The sequence below is a fragment of the Trachemys scripta genome, chromosome 4 (assembly GCF_013100865.1).
Source record: "Trachemys scripta elegans isolate TJP31775 chromosome 4, CAS_Tse_1.0, whole genome shotgun sequence".
In the NCBI taxonomy this organism is placed as follows: domain Eukaryota; kingdom Metazoa; phylum Chordata; order Testudines; family Emydidae; genus Trachemys; species Trachemys scripta.
This window is the reverse complement of record NC_048301.1, coordinates 4040849-4061460: the sequence shown is the minus strand read 5'-3', so window position 1 is coordinate 4061460 and position 20612 is coordinate 4040849.

Genomic DNA, 20612 nt, shown 5'->3' with positions numbered 1-20612 from the left:
AACCAGACTGGATTTGCATTGCGATTAAGCAAGCTACACTCAGCACAGCTAACCAAAGCTAACAAGCTACTCAACTGCTCTGACCTTTTCTGGGCTATAATCTGACCCATGGCAATTCTTCTCCATTCATACAGGTTAATTTTTTACAAAGTTATTATCAGAGCGGCTTGGAAAATTTTTGAAAAACAACTTTCCATCAGAAAATTCCATAACAAAACCTCCTCCCCCCCCAAAAAAATCATATTCAATTGACAAAATTTCATGAAACCAACCTATTATTTTACATTACTTCACTGCATGTCAGTAGTAGGGCACAATATGCTCTATATTAATGATATGTCATATTTTACTCCACTCCTAGAAAAATGATTCCAGGCTAGCATGAGGCTCTTGAAAACAGTGTGTTCCTGAAAATCAGTATACCAAGCGCTTCTCTCTTCTTCTTGTTCAAAATGTTGAACAGTTTCATCACAACACAAACAGGAGGCACGTTGATCTAGAATGTAAGCCAAGTGGTTTTAATTACTACTAACTAGCGCTGTCATTAATGATTTTGAAAACAAAACAAAATAATAGACTAGAATATTTTGGCTATTATATTGTCAATTACAACATGCCAGTAGTAGTAGTGAATAATATGCTTGATATAACATGACATGTCATATTATGCAATAATACTGGCATGTCATGAGATAATATAGAATAAAATATTAAAATAAAAAGCAAAATACAATACATTTCAACATGAAAATTTTATAATGAAGTTTTCCAAAAACAAATTTTTCAAAATTTCAATTTTGTGGGAAATTTCAAAAATATTTGTTTTCATTCCAATCTGTAACAAATGGGAAATTTTGACAATTCACAATTTGTTTGAGCTGAAATTCTGAATTTCAACCAGCTCTAGTTATTATTCTTCCCTTATTTCAAACATTCTGAGGTGGGTGAATGAAGATGAGCTGATGACTCTAAAAGCAACGACTCATGCCTTCCACACTTGTCATGATATTCCATAAGATTTCTGCCAAGATCATGTGAAAGGCCACATTACCATAAATATCTAAGTAGGGTCTGCTTTATGGTGAAGTTTTTAGAAACTCCCACGTCTCCCATAGAAGTTATCTAATATTAGAGCTGTGATCTCATGCAAAGTTTTCCACTATGGTACCGTCAGAGGGTGGTGTGTCACAAATTCCCATAACAGAACAAGATTCTTTAATGGTGCATATATATTTGATTTCTTTCATACTAGGAATAAGCAAACCAAAGAAACAATAAGAATGGTGTGCACTACTCCTACTAACATGCCATCAAATAAAGTACAAAATAAATTTGTTTTCATGGGAATTTTGTCAAAAAATTGATTGATCTCATGATTTTTGTGAAAAAAAAAAAGGTTTTGTCAATACAGCAATTTCTGATGGGACATTGCTTCACCAAAAATTTTCCAATAAACTCTAATAAGAGCTTTGCAAACACTTGTATGCAGTGTTGTTGTAGCTGTGTTGGTCCCAGGATATTAGAAAGACAAGGTGGGTGAGGTAATATCTTTTATTGGATCAATTTCTGTTGGTTGGAGACACGAACTTTCAAGCTTACACAGAGCACCCACCACATGGACACTACACGACACTCCAACATCATCAATTTATCAACCAGTAACCGGAGCTGAATTATCTCTACTCTCCAAGGGATTGAACTTCTGCCTCACCACAGAATCTAATACCTTATTAAGATATGAAGAACTATAAGACTTCCTTTGCTGACTCCACCTCAAAGAATTATTTCACAGCAATGACACATCACCCCTGACAGTCATAAGAAAAAAGAATCAGCTGATTGGATACCCGCACAGTGGACAAAACCACACTATTGATCAAGACATTCATTGCTTCAGGAAAAGGTTGACTGAAAACTTTAACAAACCTCATATTCTCCACAATCTTTCCACTGTCGAGAGGATAGATATACAGTCCCTAAACTCCAAATAATGATCAAATCAGAAGACACCATCATAGTGCTCAACCATGATGGCTATGTTAATGAGGCCAAACAACAACTCTCGGACACCCACTACTATAAAGAACTAAAAGAAGACCCCACATCAACATTTACCCAGGAATTCAAATCCTTCCTCAAGCAGCTACAAGAGAAACTCTACAACATCATTTGCAATGCACCCACCCTAAGGACCTTCCACATGCTTTCCCAAGATATGGAAACAAGGCAACTCAAGCAGACCCATCATATCTGGTCATGGCTCTCTTACTGAAGGAATATAGGGGTTTGTAGAAGCCTTCCTCAAACCACTCACCACACAAAGGGCCAGCTTCCTCAAAAACACAGCTGACTTCCTCCAGAAACTCCACAGCATTAATAATCTCCCTCAGAACACCATCCTTGACACCATGGATGTCACCTCCCTATACACCAACATCCCTCACAATGACGACATCACTGACAACCTCAAATATTTACGAGATAATGCACACCCCTCAGATATCCCCCCAAATACATCAAACTCATCCATTTTGTCCTCACCCATAACAATTTTAAATTCAACAGCACACATTGTCCAAACCATGGGTACAGCCCTGGGTACTAGGATGGCTCCCCGATATGCCAATCCCTTCATGGGCCACCTTGAAGAAGAATTTCTGGACAAGTGCACTATGAAACCAATAATATACCTGAAATGCAGGTATTTTCATCCTCTGAACAGACAACCTAAACTCCCTCACAGATTTCCACCATAACTTCAACCACCACCATCCATCCATTAAACTATTTCTAGAACACTCCCATACTATCAGCAATTTCCTGGACACCACAATCAACTTCAAGAATGGAACCCTATACACGGCTATATACAATAAACCCACTGATCCCCACACCGACCTTCACACATCTGGTAACAACCCCAAACACACCCAGAAATCTGTTATCGGCAACCAGGCACTCAGATACCACTCAGAACATGCTCCAAGGAGAAAGTCCTGGATATATACCTTAACAACCACCTTCACCAAACAAGGACACTCGACCAGAGAACTAGATCACATCATGGAATGGGCCACCCGGATACCCCGAGATACCCTGCTTCAATACAGAAATAAACCCCCCTCCGACCACATACACCTAGTTGTCACCAACCACCCCACAGTGGAACTCCTATGGGTATCATCAAACAACTACAACCCATATTCAGTGGAGACCCCATCCTGAAAGCAATAATTTCCTGAACCCCCTCTTATAATACCTCCCCTCTTCAAATAACCCCCCAATCTCTCCAAGCTCATCATCAGAAGCAAGCTCCCCACAGACCATGACACACCAACTCAAAGCAGCACCAGACCCTGCCAGAACAATAGATGCAAAACCTGCAGTCATATCTCCACTGCTATAATGATCAACACCCCCCACAACACACTTTTCAAGATCCATGGCCCTACACTTTGCCTATCACAATACGTGATGTACCTCATCCAATGCACTAAATGTCCCAACAACAACTATGTGGGTGAAACCAAGCAATCACTACACTCTTGAATGAACTCACACAGAAAAATGATAAAAGACAAAAACACCTTATCACCTGTGGGTGAACACTTTCCACAAAGTGATCACTCTGTACCTGACCTCTCAGTCCTCATCCTTAAAGGAAACCTGCATAATACCTTCAAAAGACACGCCTGGGAGCTTAAATTCCTAATTTTGCCACACTCACACTAAAAGTCATGGGCTGAATAGAGACATTGGATTTATGGCTTATTATAACCCACTTACCGTCCCCCATGACTAGAGGGATGTTAACAGGCCACCGTTCCTTGAAGGGTCCCTTGAAATGTATGTTAACTACTTCTGCTAAACTACTTCCACCTTTTATCTAGGCCTGAAGAAGAGCTCTATAAAGCTTGTCTCTCTCACCAACGGAACTTAGTCCCATAAAAGATATTACCTCACCCACCTCGTCGCTGTAAACACTTGACCTATACAAATGGGGTAATTGCATTATCTCTACCTAATTTGTAAGTGCTCTGAAACTGGGAACAGGTCTTCTTAACCATGCTGCAAAATGCCGACCACATTTTGGACACAGTAAAGTAATTATTAATATTAATAGTTGAAAACAAGCTATAATCCCACTCTACATTATTTTCTTGTCTCACTGTCAATGAACTAATTTTACTTTAAAAAAATTATCTGACTCCCTGATTAAAGCTGCTGAAAGCATTTCTCTTATCAGAAACGTAAGTAGCATAATTCATCTTTGTCAGTTTCTTAAGTATAACAGCCTTCTTTCCAATAAACCCAGAAGTTATGGCCACATCACAGCAGAATGAACATATTTCTCAGCACTCAGCTCTATCCACAGCTGTATAAAAGACATTCTTTTGTATGCTTTTAGTTATTTACAGAAGTTCATGCATCATTTTTCCAGCCGTTTTATGGTAATGCCATGAAACTGACAACCATTAAATGAAATCCCCACTTTTTATGCAGCAGGCTACTGATACTCTACACATTTGCATTTTTAATTTTACATCATAAATAAATGTCATGAATACATCCTGACCAAGAGGTTAATCTTAAAGAATTGTGATTATATATTGTAGTTCATTAAAAGGGATTTTCTGTTCTTATATTTGATATCAGTGTGGAATCCATTATTGTCTAAAGGCTAGCCACAAAATATCTTGATAATGGGTGGAATTTTTGAAATGGGAGTTTTGCCATTGACTTCACTTGGGCCAAAATTTCACCCAATATATTTTGATGTGATAAAACTATACTCTGAAGATACAAATTTCACACGCACACACACACACACACACACACTCAAAATCAGCGGGTTCTACCTACTGAAAAAGAAACTGGTTGATGCACAGCCATTACCAGCTAGTGAAGCTCAGAAAAAGCAACCGCAGTGCCTCTAGGAAATGGCCAAAGTTGTCTATTTTACCAAATTATCAGACTCTGACAACAATTTTTTTTCTTTGGTGTTCAAAGACAGAGATTATAGACAGAGCCAGAAGTTGCTGTGAAGTTCAAGGGAAAGAAAGGGAACACCTAATCATTGCTATTAATTATTTGTATTATGGTAGTGCATAGGGACCCCAAAAATATCAGGGCCCCATTGTTCTAGGCACTCGCTGTACATATGTACTATAAGAGAACGTCCTTGCCCTGAAGAGTTTACAGTCTAAATGGACGAGGCACATGAAGGGATAAGAGGAAAGGGATGTAACAGACAACCAGATTGGACAGAGTGATTGTCTGCGAACATCATGTTAGTGCCACAATCACAATACAACATTTTTTGGACGAGATTTCATTCAGTGCAGTCACTGCCCTTTTTAGCAATGCCTCCGCAACTCTAGATCTGATACCGACCTCTTCTTACCACAGTAGCCATTCCTAGTATTTGTTCCTTGCTCTATTAAGAATCCAGGGCACAATCTAGACAGAGTAGAGAGGTGACCTTTTCTCCTGATACCAAGATGTGAAAACCTGAAGATGGAGCATGTCCTCATTTATCCCTTGTAATTATGCCTTTGTGGGAGATCCATAGGCACATGCATCATCTGCTGGACTGGGTCTATGAGTCATGAGACAGAAGATCTCTTTACTACCAAACTCCTCACCATCACAAAGGTGCCCTCCATCAATTGCTTTTACACTGAGGGGGTTTCTTGAATCTCAGAAGACTGTATTTAGTGTGCAAAAGGGGTAAAGGTTTGTAAAATTCTAGAAAATTGCAAACAAGAGAGATGAATAAATATTTGATGACTCTGACCTTGGTGAAGTCAGAGGGGTGTGTGGGTGTGTGTGTGTGTGTGTGTGGGTGTGTATCACACATTGAATTGCAAAGAGCCTTCTAAGGCTGATTTTTAAACCCCATTCGTTCACTTGTTCGGGCTTGCTCAAGCACTACTTTCCACTGCAATCTTTTGAATATGTACACATATGACTCAACCAAGCAAGAATTAATCAGGTTTGCCTGTATTTGTTTGCTACTTGTTCAGATGCTTTCATAAACCACCCGAGTAGGTCAGAAGAGTCACCATTTTACCTTAAAAGCATCCAGGCTATGGTAACTTTCATGTATGTGAAATTTTGGCCTTTCTGAAGTTAGGGACTAGACCCACAACTCCTGTAAATTCACTCACCTCAATGGAGCTCCACTGATTTACACCAGCTGAGGATCTGACCCTGGCTATCTAGCAGCCTCTAGGTAAGGTGAGGGATTTAAAACCCAGGGTAGATTAATGATCTGATACTAGACTGGCTTTATGCAGCCTCAGTGGAATTCACCTCAGGAGGAGGCAAGTCAGGTTCCACATCCTCCGCTCCCTTTTGAAAGGTTCCTGAGAGGAAGAGCAGCTGTGCAATGCAATCACAACTATCCCTGGCTACTCCAGTATTACCAACCCCAGCATTGGGTGTGCTTTTTATTTACTTGCTAATTTCTGAACCTGTGCAGTGCGCTCACCTCACATTTGAAAGCTTTTCTCTGCAACCAAGAGGCCTAGAAATTTACTTTAATTTATTTTTTGAAAGAAAACAAATTCTTGTTTATTCTCATGCATCCAGGAGGAGGGGCTTTAAGAAAACAGTGAATGAAAACACTGAATATTCCTGGGTTTACTATAAAATCACAAGAACTGGCAATGCTGCTACCCTAGCTGGCACTCACCACATTTTGGACTCCACTAGCCACCAAGCGTCTGGGGGTTTGCAGTCACCTTTCACGTCTGTTACCCGCCTGATGGACTGTCTCCCACCAGAGATGAATTGTGCCCTTAGGCCATACTATTTCACACATCTGCACCCAGGGCCGGCTCTAGCTTTTTTGCTGCCCCAAGCAGCAAAAAAAAGCGCCGCCCCCGAACCCCCCCGCCGAGCGCCGGAGCCCACCCCCCCCTGCGCCGAGCGCCGCCGGACCCCCCCCCCAGCGCCGAGCCCCGCGCCGCCCCCCCTCCCCCCAGCGCTGCACCGCGCCGCCGGAGCCCGCCCCCCGCCGAGCGCCGCCGGAACCCCCCTCCAGCGCTGCGCCCACGCCGCCCCCTCGCCGAGCCCCGTGCAACCGGACCCCCCCCCCCCGCCCCCCCCCGCCCCCCCCCCCCGCCGCGGAATGCCGCGCCGCGCTCCCCCCGCCGCCCCTTACCAGGTGCCGCCCCAAGCATGTGCTTGGGTGCCTGGTGCCTGGAGCCGGCCCTGTCTGCACCAGGGATGTCCTGGAGTCCCACAACAGCGGTCTAGCTCCTACACTAACCAAAGGGGTGGCAGAGACAAAGGACACCAAAACCCCTGTCCCGAACTGAACTTTCTTTAGCCCCACAAAAAAGGCTCTGTTCAAGTTCAGTTCTAGGGATGATGTACACTCAGCACTGGGGTGCCTCCTTGTGGCTTGGCCTGTGGATCAGGTCTGGCCCACTTTTCTGTTGCTTGCACCACGGCCTCTCTCTCTCTCTATCTATCTCTGGGACTTGGAGAGCTCCATCTTCATGACTCAGCCCTCCAGTCATGTCACTATTTAGTCCTCCCCTTCCAAGGTGTCAAAGTCCCATTTGATAAGCTGTCTGTCATGTCAGGCAGTCTTCCAGTCCAAGCCCAGGTTGTGTACCACTTTTCCAGTGGCTGGTAGGGGAACCCAGGCCTGCCCACTACTCTGGGTTCCAGCCCAGGAACCCCATGCCTAGCACCCATGGTCTACTTTGAGCTTTGAGCAGGGGGTTGGACTAGATGACCTCCTGAGGTCCCTTCCAACCCTAATCTTCTATGATTCTACTCAAGCTCAGACCCTGTTGCTGTTTCCCTGGGCTCCTTCCTATCTCACTTTGCTACTCCCTGGCCCACCTCTGGGTTTACCATCCTGAGCTCCCTCCAGTCCCATTGGTTACTCCACCCATCTTGGCTTCTTGTCAGACTCTGTAGGACAGGGCTTATTCTCCCCCTAGAACTCTCCTTGACCCTAGCCAACTCTTTTATTATCCAGAGAGTGATTGCAACGTTCCTCCCTGCAGCCCCCTCCTGCTCTCAACTTCCTGGCTTTATAAAATCCCAGCCTGACCCAGCTGGGCTCCATCTTCAGTTTTACGTTATCAGTCAGCGGCCTTCCTACATGTGCAGCCGATCAGGCTAATTAGCCCATTTTAATCTGGCCAGGACTTGTGTGGGGTGGACATCCCATCACAGATGGGCAAAGTTTCATCATAGCTCTGCCATCCTTATTTCTAGCACGTATCATTTTATAACAGACACTTTTGTTGCACTGCCACCTAACTCAGCATGAACGCCATGGGAGGCCCTGCACATTAGCCTGTCCTTGCGGATATATTTGCCTTACCAAGTACTGGATAAAAGAAAATTTGGTGGCATCGTCAAAAAATTCAACAGCTTAAGCATTAGAAAAGACAGTATCAAGCTCATTTAATTATTCCTGCTTTTCACCTTTCCTATAACAAGTTCCTTCACAGGAAAGACAAATATCAGATTCATATAATGTAATCTAAAGTACATTATAAAGTAACGCTATCTTGCCTAACTAGGCCCATCAGCTTCTTTTATCTCGTTACATCCGAATATCTGATGCTCATGTTAATAGCTTTGTAAGGCAATTTATGAAGAATAATAGGCTGTTTTACTGCAACAGTGCAATTGAAATGTAAGCTTTGAACCTTCAAAATGATTCCACCTTCGCAGGAGAGAAAATTAAAGATTGATCATTATAGAGAAAACAATTATAAGACAAATACTTAATGTAGTTATTGATGGTCCTATTACGGATAATTGTAATGTTAAAAAATTTACAAAGTGAATTGGATCTCACATAATTTGTTGGTAAAGATCAAATAGACATCTTCTTAAACTGAAATATCAGGATTGACTGATTTTTCCCAGTTTTAATAATTTAAAAATGGAAAACACCATGTTAATCCATGCAAATTTAGTTTAAAACAAAATAAAAATGCAAACAAACGCCCTCCAAACACTTGCAGTTTTCCATATGGCCCTTTACAGCACTCAACCAAGGAGAACTGTGGGGGTGTTAAACATCAATCTAAATGTTTAATTTATAAACAGCATTACGATAAATATCCACATAAAAACAGTCTTGCTGAATGTTCATTGCCATGTACAATCAAAGTATTCAAACTTGTGAGTGCCTGTCTAATACAAACCTGAAGCAATAGAGATTCACCTGTCACCGGTGATAGTTCATTCCACCACTACACCTTGGAATTAGCACTGGTCAAAAAGATGAGCCACGTTTCCAAGATCTCATCATGAAGGTTCTCTCTGAAGACCCATACATTGATCCATCCTGCATTTGCACCTTGCAGTGTTCTCTCCCCCAAGTGCTTCCTGCTCTGATTTTCCAAATACACTCTTTGCAGTTGCAATTTCTGTTGCTGACTTTGGGTGTCCATTCCACACATTTAACACACATAGTCTTCTTACTTGTACATATACCTGCTTGGTTTTCATTACCATTGAGTTTTGTGGTGCTCTGTTCGTCACACTCACAGAATTTTGTAGACAATTTTGAAATTTAAACTTTCAGTTTGAAAAGGATTTTTTTGGGAGGGGAGAATATTCTATGACTTTGTATTGATGTTTTTATCTACATATGTTTTAAAATATTTTTTTTTTCATTTACTGAAAACTAAGTTTTTATTAAAAATATATTGATAATAATTTAAATACATATTTTAGTAAAATATTAATAAAAATGTAGCACGAAATTTGACTGAAAACAATTGAAAATGACAGTAATATTTAAATTGTTTTCTCCAAAAACCTGAGTTTTGAAAGGCCACTTTTGACAAACAACCAAATCTTGTGCAGAATATGTTGACCTGTCCTACTGCTGAGAATTCTCAGCTTGCGTGGACTTCAGGGGTACACCTTATTTGATAATAAAATGGAGATGGAGCATTTTTGTCAAAACAATTTTTCTCGGGAAAATGCCATTTTGACAAAACTGATTTTTTAATGAAATTGTATCACTTTTGAGGAAATTTTATGTTTTTAAAATGGAAAAAACAGTCTGAAAATTTTCTAAACAAAACACTTCTATTTTTCATTTTGAAATGACTTTTTGTTTCTAAATTTACTTTATATAAAACAAATTTTAAAAAGCAGTCAAAATCAAAATGAAACATTTCAATTTTATCAAAATGAAATCTTTCAATTGACCAAAAATAATACATTGAGAATTTTGTTTCACAATTTTTTTTTTTAATTTTGGCTTTTCATCCCAATTTGGGAAATTTTATCCAAAATCTTGATATTTTTTCAGGGGACAGAAAATCCATTTTCTGACCAGCTGTAGTCCAAGTGCATATGCTGCAATTCATCTTCTAGGCTGGGCTGTGACATCCATCAGGAAAGATCCAGGGTGGGGTTCCTTTTTCCTTTCTGATAGAATCATAGAAAATTAGGGTTGGAAGAGACCTCAGGAGGTCATCTAGTCCAACCCCCTGCTCAAAGTAGGACCAACACCAACTAAATCATCCCAGCCAGAGCTTTGTCAAGCTGGGCCTTAAAAACCTCTAAGGATGGAGATTCCACCACCTCCCTAGGTAACCCATTCCAGTGTTTCACCGCTCTCCTAGTGAAATAGTGTTTCCTAATATCCAACCTAGACCTCCCCCACTGCCACTTGAGACCACTGCTTCTTGTTCTGTCATCTGCCACTGACTATGCTCTGTCAATGGTGGTACATGTGGCCAGGATGGCTTAGTACCTTAGAAGTAGCTCTGTGGCTGCAATTGAAAGTCTACAATGTAACCCATTGTGAGTTTTTTGGATTAGGGTTTGTGCAGTCATAGACAAGGTACCTGTATTACGTTCGGCATAGCTGCCAAAGACACAGTGCATTAGTTCTTTTGCCATGCCCTACGCAAACCATTTATAAATGCAGCTATAGCAATGATGTAGGAACCAGGTGACTTATTTGGCTGGGTCACTAATGATCAGCTCCTCCCAAATCCCCAGTAAACGTCCTGCTCCTGGATAGTTCTTATTTGAAAGAGTTGGTCAAAAATGTATATGCAGCCCTATCTAATGCCCACTGAAGTCACTCGAAGGGCACCATTGTCTTCAGTAGGAAGTGGAGCAAGCTCTGGATGAAGAATGTCCTCCCCAAACATTGCCATTATTTAGCCAATACATGACTTGGCAAATAGGATGGAGCTGATGGAATAATTTATTTGGCAAAGAAAGGCAAAAGGTGGGAAATGTATTGAGCCCTTGCAGGTGGTGTGAACAGAAGTACACTCGTTTACATTCACTGAGGAGCTGGGACATTGAATAGTAGTCACAAGGTCTCTTGTCTAACCACTAGGCAGTATGGCTAGTCAGTGCGCTGACCCCTAATGGAGGTTGTCTTGGGTGAGGGTCTCCCAGCCACTAACCATGGTTTCATATTCAGCCAATCAGAGTCTCCTGTCTGTAAATCATGTTGTCCCTGCGAAATAAAGAGAAACGGCAGCATGTGGAGCCCTTGAGGCTTTATGATATTTCTGCCGATGGGACAACAGACTGAACTTCTCAGCCGCAGAGCTAAAAACTTCCGCCGTGGAAATAAGTTTCATATTCCGAAAAGCCTGTTCTTTAGCCTGATAGTGAGAGAGCGTGGAGAGGCTGTACAAACCTGATCTCCTGTCACTTTGAAAAGCAGCTGGCTAATCCACCTGACATTACTTCACTTAAGCCATCATCTTACGAGTGGCAAAGAAAGCAGCTGTCAGAAAGGCTTCATTCGTAACTGAAATGCAGCTGCCACCATTTTTTTTTTTATGGTGTAGGAAAAGGCCTATTCCCTTTGTGCCAGCCATGTTGTCTACGTTACTGATTTCTCAGGGGTTGTAACATATTGCCTATTCATGTTAATGAAAACTGGGACAGAGTTCTTTTTTGTGTGTGCCTGAACATGTTAATTTTTGGTGGTCACAGGTCAGCTATCCATCAAATTTCAGTCAGTAAAATTGTCCCTCTCGCTTTGGGTGAATGGCATTGATTTCTGTAGTGTGAACCCTACAACAGGGGGAAGTTCTCGCAGGTCATAAGAGCATCGGTCCTGCCTTGTGAACTCCTCAGGGCAGGGAATTCAAAACGCCATGGAGAGAGACTAACAAAGCCGATTGCAATGCAGGGCCGAGAACTAATTCACTTTTCACACAGACACTCAACGATTAAACACTAATGTATTGTTGTAATCTATTTTAACAGGGACTAAAGTATGTCCATATGGAGCAGATCTCCGTACTATGGGCCAGTCCTATTCTATTCCAGTGTATCACTACTCTTGGAAGAAAGCGGGCCTATCATACTTCACATACTGGATGTTCAACCTTTAGGGTCAGTCTATGGCTGAATCCTTCTACATGGACACAGACCCATGGTACAAGGACCCTTCAGTCGCATGCGCCCCTTGCAGGGGCCAGTCAAATTGCTGTCCCTGCCCTGAGGAACGGCAGAGACTGTTCTATCCAAGGCCTCCCCATGGGCATACTTCATTCCCCTCATGTACTGGGAAGCTTGGGGCGGGATTGTGCTCACTGCTGTTGTCATTACCTCTGGGAATGTCACCGGGTATTGATTTGTTGTGTCCATTGGTGTGCAGCTATTAAGGGAACAATAGGCACAGGCAGGTGGCAGATGCTTTGCCTGTCTCATCTCTGTTCCTGAAGGCATCTGTCGGTACAGAGTGCTCGTAGTCTCTGTACATTAACACTGGCTTCTGAGAATAATGCAATACAATGATATTCAAATACGTGTTTTGAGACCCATTACAGTAATTGGTTTAAAATGTGCTATGCCTGCTAGGCATATCAATTCCTCAAAATGTGCAAGGGTTGGTGAAAAAAGTTTATATATTTCGTTGCATTGAGGGGGGTAAACATAGCTCCCGTACACAACAATGCCCTCGTTTATCTGTCCTCAGCAAGGAGAATGTCATACCACATGCCGAGGAAAAGTAGCATGAAAATAGTATAAACATTTGAAGTGTGAATTCAAGAGTGAAAATTATGGCCTTGATCTACTAAATGCTAATGAGAACTATGCATGCACATCAGGAGGAGAATATAACCCTACAATGGTCCCCTTTGGCTCATGCAAACTAATGCAGGAATAGTACAAAATAAGGATCATATGTTGAAATGGCAAATGGGTTTATCCTCTTTATGGTCAGGAACTGCAAAAAACTGATCAGAAGATGAGGGACAAATCATGAATCTCCAGCTCAGTGTCTAGCAGTAGTTCAAGGTGTAAACAGAGAAACAGAAGCACTAGATCACTAGAGGAACAGACAGCAAAGAAGAAGAGATTCGTTCTGAAGTAGAGAGAATATTAAATACATATCGTAATACAAAGTGTTATTATTATGCCCTCCTTTGGGCACCATATCACGTACATGATTTGGAAAAGGTACAGAAAGGAAAATAAGAGTAACGGTCACGGGGTGGTTATACTAACTGTGAGGTATAGAGAAAAGAAGCTTGTATCTGGAGCTAGTTGGAAGGGTTTTCTGTTGGAAAATACCAATTCACTGAAAGAGAAATGTTTTGCAGAAACACATTTTAATTTTAAAAAATTGAAAATACTTTTTGATAAGGTCAAAATGTTTCGTTCTGATGTTTTCAAACTTGTCTACAAAATCATATTCCTCTATTTTGACCAGCTCTCCTCCGCACCTACCAGAGGCAATCCATAGCCACGCAGCATTGGACCATAAATAACGAGGGGTGAAATCCTGGTAAAACTCCCAACTGCATTTCATTCAGTGGAGCCGGGATTTGACCTTAGAGTATTTAGATAAATCTTTTGGTTGTATCATCTAATATTAACTTTGCTTTTTTCCATACCCAACCTTTTCTTCATCATGACCTGATAAGGCCACAGTGTAGCACATGGGAGTCAACATTAACTCTGCAAAGTTCTGGGAGAATAACTGTCTAGCATTCTCCGCTCCGACCTCTGCATTAAATACCATTTTATTTGACCCACTGGGGTGCTGTATCCTACCATTCCAGTGATGTTTTCTAGCTTGTCCAATAATTTGCCGCACAGTATTAAACTTTTTTTTTATGCACAAACTAAACTCTGCCATTTAGAGGGCAGTTCAGGCAATGATTGGTTCAAGAAAATAGAAATAAATGATGGAAAATCCTTCGAGAGGACATCCCTTTCACTATGTTTTGTTGGTCTCTAAGAAAATAGATGAAATCAAAAAAGGAAAACCTAGAAGTGTTAGAGACCCATGTGCCAGTAATGCACCCTGTCCGGGGGTGTGATATGTATATCCTATGCACTTCAGGGAAAGCGGAAATCCCATAGAAAGAGGTATTGCCAGGCCTAGAGTAGAGATAGGACTTCATCAAGTCCAGAGAAGTATCGAGTTCTATCACTTTATCCAAACTCCTTTAGATGAGAAATCCATCTGGAAATTTCACAAGACTATATTCCTGCATGAAAAAAAATCCATAAATTCATAGATTTTTAAGGCCAGAAGGGGCCACTGTGATCATCTACTCTGACCTCCTGGGTAATACAGGCTGTAGGAGTTCTCTGGAATTATTAGAGCATATCTTTTAGAAAAATATCCAGTCCAGCATTGCTTTGTTTTCATCAAGTCAGAAGTAGCCTCTCACATGGGATCAGAGCGTGGCCCCACTGACTCTGCTCTGCTCCACAAAAGTAAAGGGATAAACTGTTGGCATCAATTCTCGCCTGCAGCCCATAGAGCTATGCTGGGCCCCAAACTGCCTCAGGTGGCCATCTGCAGGCTCCCTTTGAATCAAGAAGTGGCACCGCACAGGCGTTCAGGCTGTCAATCCTTTACTCTGTGTGCATGCATGTCGGCATGTTGCTCTGTCCCTCTGCTCCGTCCTTGGGAGTAGGCTGGGTAAGAACATAAGAACGGCCGTACTGGGTCAGACCAAAGGTCCGCCTAGCCCAGTGTCCTGTCTTCTGAGAGTGGCCAATGCCAGGTGCTTCAGAGGGAATGAACAGAACAGGGAATCATCAAGTGATCCATTCCCTATTGCTCGTTCCCAGCCTCTGGCCAACAGAAGTGGACACCATCCCTGTCCATTCTGGCTAATAGCCATTGATAGACCTATCCTCCATACATTTATCTAGTTCTTTTTAAAGAAACGCATCCCTTCCACTCCCCCAGAGCTCTGTATTTCAGCACTGGAATGGGTTACCTAGGGAGGTGGTGGAACCTCTATCCTTAGAGGTTTTTAAGGTCAGGTTTGACAAAGTCCTGGCTGGGATGATTTAGTTGGGGATTGGTCCTGCTTTGAGCAGGGGGTTGGACTAGATGACCTCCTGAGGTCCCTTCCAACCCTGATATTCTGTGATTCTACTCTGCTCACTTGCACCAGCCTCTGCTCTACTCTTGCAAGATGTCGGTACGTAAAGCCAAACACAAGCCGCAGCAGACCGAGTGGAGCAGTTGCTGCCCTGGTGGGTAGCCCATGCACTATATCTTTCAAGCCCCGTTTCTGAGGATTTGCAGCCTGAGTCAGGAGTGAGAGAACATCTCCAGGCGTTTTCTCTGGGTTCTCTCTCAGGCAAAGGTCCTTTTCTGCATTGCCTGAACACGTCTTACGTCAGCAGCACAGAGCACCCACAAATCTCACTGCAGCCACCAGGAAGTGCAGATGCTCAGTACTATTAATCACCAAGCCACTTGTAGTCCCCTGCTTAGCAGATCCATCACAACTCTCATCAGCTCCCTCCCTTCTGCACATCCCCTTCCTCCTGGCCAGGTGAGGGGGAAAGGTCCCGAAGCAGAAAGTGGCAGGGCTGTGTTTGGTAGCAGTGGCCACAAGGCAAGCAGGGAGCTGGAGAGAAGCCAGATGCAGACAGGAATCGCCAGGAACAGTACGCAGAGCCCGTGTGGAGCAGGTTGAGTGCCAGGCATTGCAGCCAAGTCCAGGTTTGTGGGGGACTTATGGGGTGCCGCAGCAGCTGGGAAGGGAACCAGAAAAGGGGGCGCGCAGTGAGAGACACTAACTGAGCCTGGCTTGGAAACCCACAAGTGCCAATTTTCTGGAATAGAAACGGGAGTGGAGAAGACACATAAGCTCTAGCTCTGAAAAGCCCTGCCTCTCAGCTGGACTACCCCAGGGGCCAAACAGGAACTGCTGCTGCCGCCGCTCACTTTGAACTGTAACTGTTTATGCCTCTGTACCTGGGATATCTGCAACCTTCCCTTTCCTGCCCGCCCTAGGAAAATCCATTTTCCCTGAGCCATGTGTCTGCGTGGTTAATGGGACCCTCCAGGGCTAGCATCTACAAGGCCTAGCTGCTGTAGGACATATAGTGTTTGCCTCCAAGTCATGGCACGCTATTGACATCCTAGAGGCCTGATGTACTGGGTCCCCCCAATAATTACACACTTTTATTTATACAGAGATTTAGGAGCTTAACTTTAGGCAGCCAGGTGTAATATTTTTGGCCCAAGATGTTCGTCCACTGCATCAAACATGCACTTTAGTGTCTTCTCTAAGGCCTGCCATAACTTTTGGGGGGGGCTATAATCTTCATATTATGGATGCTTCAAGAGCGACTCCATAGTTACAGGTGTGTTGAAATTTTCACTCCAAGAGGAACTGCTTCACACTTTAATTACTGAATCTACATTTGATGTAATAACTCTTTCAGAGACAACTGAATTTTCCAAAGGGACATATTTACGAACCTTTGCAGAGGAAACCTTTCAAAATGCTCTTTTCTGAAACGTTCCTCTTTTTCATTCTCTTTGAATTCCCCTCACTAAATGACCACAGTTCTCTCAAATTTCCACCTGCATGAACACACACAGATAATATCTTTGACATAGGAGAGTTTTGCACTTTTAAAATTGGACACAGAATTATCCCCTTCTTCAGTAAAAGGACTTTTATGCCCTAGAAAACTATTTTCCTGCCATTTTCTCTTGTCTCTCTTTTCGCCCTCTTGCTTCAGGGACTTTTTCCCTTCAGTTTTGGTTCTGATTTACAGAAAATCTACTCCGAGCTGAGATTTAAGACACTGCCCGTGTTTTCTGTCTGTATATACACTTTCTTCAGACATAGATTGAAAGTAGATTATTAAATTATGCGCCTTCTTGAGACATTAGAAAAGTCCAATATACAAGATCAGATAATCACAAGGGGAAATAAAAAATCAGGAATATGACCTGAGGTCAGTATGTGAAAGAGAAAAAAAAAAACTGTTGTGAAAACATCTGAACAATGAACAACATCCCCTATTGAATAGGGTCCTTTCTCTCCTAAGCTTCGCGAGCATTTCTCTATAGGAAGAAGACATTTGATTTGTAAAAGGTAAACATGATCCAATAGGTCACCTGCAGTTCAGACCGCAATGCAAATGCTGTGCCTCCATGCAAAGACTGAAATCTTCTGAGACAGTTCAGCATAAAGAACCATGAATATTTCATGACACTTTCAGCCTATTAAATCGTACGTGCCAAACTCTAGAATCAGCAGGATTGACGGGGCTAGTGCCACTTGGCACCAAGTGTCAAAAGACTAGGAAAAAATTACCCCCTTTAATGGAAGCAGGGGGTCAATGTTCAACACACTTTTTTTTCTGGGAAAAGTAATGATTTCAGAGCAATTACCCCTCAGCTGTCACAGTCGAAAGGTCAGGTTTGACCCTTGACTATTTTTTAATGCATTTACCTGGGCTACCAGCCAGGCTGAAGTTTGCAGGAACCCACATTTAGCTATTTTTGAACACTTGGGGTGGGTGGGGGCGGGGAATTGTAAAGCATTGTGCTGATTAAATGGACGATTGCTGTTATCACCCCAGGAACAGCTCATCCCCACATCTTCAGGGGCTTTGCTTTGATACAAAAATATTAAAAATGATACATATGAACACAGAGGTCAGGAGAAAAATTAAAATCAGACCTACTAGAGAGCAAAGGATTCAGATATAGCAAATAAAACAAAACCACTAGGAAAACATTAATTTCCCTAGGCCCAGGGTAACATCTTCAAAAGCACCTAAATGATTTAAGAGCCTAAGTTCCATTTTCAAAAGTGACTTAGGCAATTAATGCCCAGATCCTCAAAGGCACCTATTTAGGTGCCTAACCACCATGGAAAGTCAATGGGACTTGGGTCCTTTTGCTACCAGGTCATGATGCAATCCCCCCTGAAATCAATGGCAGTCTTCAATATCCAACCACTCTCATAGGAATTGGTTTACCAGACCGGATATTTCCCAGTGGCCTTGACCTTGCCTCTTTTTGCTCACGCACATTTTTCAAATGTTTGCACAAGCAGGTGATGGGTTTGGTTCCTCTAAACCTGATCACCTATATGCCAAAGTACAAGTGCCCCAAAACTACATACATGGGAATCTGCATGTTCAAAGCTACCACTTCCTAAGCCTCAGGCCCAAATATCATTGCACACTCCACGGCTAATCAAAATCCTTTCCCAGTTGGCATGTATAGAATGGCATTGCTATTTAATGAAAAGCAAACCCCAGACACATTCTTTAGCCCAGTGGTTCTACCTGCATCCAACTCAAATGCCTATTTAACTGACAAACTTCCCTTCCAGTGAGTCACCATTGCAGCAAAATGTCTCCGTTTTTATCGACTTTCTGGAGCGAGGAATCCATAACACTCCATGAATCCTTTAGTGCTCCAAAGAACGCTGTAACAGCACAGTACTTCAAACACATTCAAGGCTTTGTAGCCTAAGAACAAGGAGGTTACATTCACTCCATTCACAGCTGTAGTTTGTAAAGGCATGTTATACAGAACAGCAGAACAGTTCATCTACTGAACAAGCGCTGGATAGTAAGACAGCTGGGGTTTTTTCCATTGCATACCTGACTACGTACCCTTTCCATTCACTAACAAGCAAACAAGAGGAAGACTATAAAAAAAAATTAAAGTCACACTATTGAGCCAGCAGGAAATTTAAAGTTTTGCAAGTTCAGGATTGGAGGTGGTTCAACAACATAAAAAAAAAAACTAAAAATTCATTCACTGAGCGTTTGACTGAATAAATTATCCAACAATATCATTCAACTAGCAATCAAGTTGGGTGAATAATTAAAAAAAAATCAAATAATTCAATTAATGGCAAAATTTGACAAATATCCTGGACCTGATTCACCTCTGATTCATGCCAGTTTTAAGTCAGCATAATTCTCTTGGCATCTGGAGTTGCCAGCAGAAAACAAGAGTATCACTGAGCAGAATCAGGCCCAGCAGTCACTGGAAGGTAAGCAGTTAGCTCTACTCATCCATCACCCAGTGGTCCTAACGAAATACAGTGATACAAAAGCAACACTCACCAAAAGCTCTTAAGCAAACTAAGCAGTCATGAGATAAGAGTGAAGGTCCTCTCATGGATCAGTGACTGGTTAAGAGATAGGAAACAAAGGGTAGGAAAAAAAGATCAGTTTTCAGAATGGGGAGAATTAAATAGTGGGGACCCCCAAGGATCTGTACTGGGACCTGTGCTATTCAACATATTCACAAATACAGGAAAAAGCAGTGAACATTGAGGCAGCAAACTTGCAGATGATACTAAATTAGTCAAAATAGTTCTGTCCAAAGCTGATTACAAAGGGACCTCACAAAACTGGGTGACTGGGCAAGAAAGTGTCAGGTGAAATTCCATGTTGATGAGTGCAAAGTAATGCACATTGGAAAACATAATCCCAACTATACATACAAAATGATGGGGTCTAAATTAGTTGTTACCATTCAAGAAAGAGATCGTGAAGTCATTGTGGATAGTTCTCTGAAAACATCTGCTCAATGTTCAGCAGCAGTCAGAAAAGCGAACAGAATGTTGGGAACCATTAGGAAAGGGATAGATAATAAGACAGAAAATATCATGCTGCAACTATATAAGTCCCTGGTACATCCACATCTTGAATATTACGTGCAGTTCTGGTCACCCAATCTGAAAAAAGATAGATTACAATTGGAGAAGGTGCAGCGAAGGACAACAAAAATTATGAGGGGTATGGAACAACTCTAGGGAGGAGAAGGTTGGTAAAATGGCTCTAAGCCACTTTTGCCCTGCCCCACGCCTAGTGCTATCTGGCCACCAGGATGGTCCCGGAGTAAATCAGAGCAGACTCAGGGATTCACTAACTTAATCTATCTGTTGATGGCCCCAATGACTGGAAATCACTCGAGCATAGGAATGATCCAATCCCACCCCCTTTCTGATGTCTGGAGGGGCAGGAAGACTGCAAAGGCAGGTAAGGAATGGGCAACTGTTAGAAGGTGTACAGGGAGAATGAAAGGGGGCCAGGAGACTGGTGGGCTGAGAGCGGAGAATGATGGGGAGTGGGAAGGTAGTAGGGAGATATCGTTATATCTTCTATGACAGAAATTAGAAAAGGGAAATGGAGTTCCCCACCAACAAACTAGAAAGGACATTTTTAGTTGAACTTTAAATGATCACATAAAATTAGGTTTCAGAGTAACAGCCGTGTTAGTCTGTATCCGCAAAAAGAAGAACAGGAGTACTTGTGGCACCTTAGAGACTAACAAATTTATTAGAGCATAAGCTTTCGTGGACTACAGCCCACTTCTTCGGATGCAT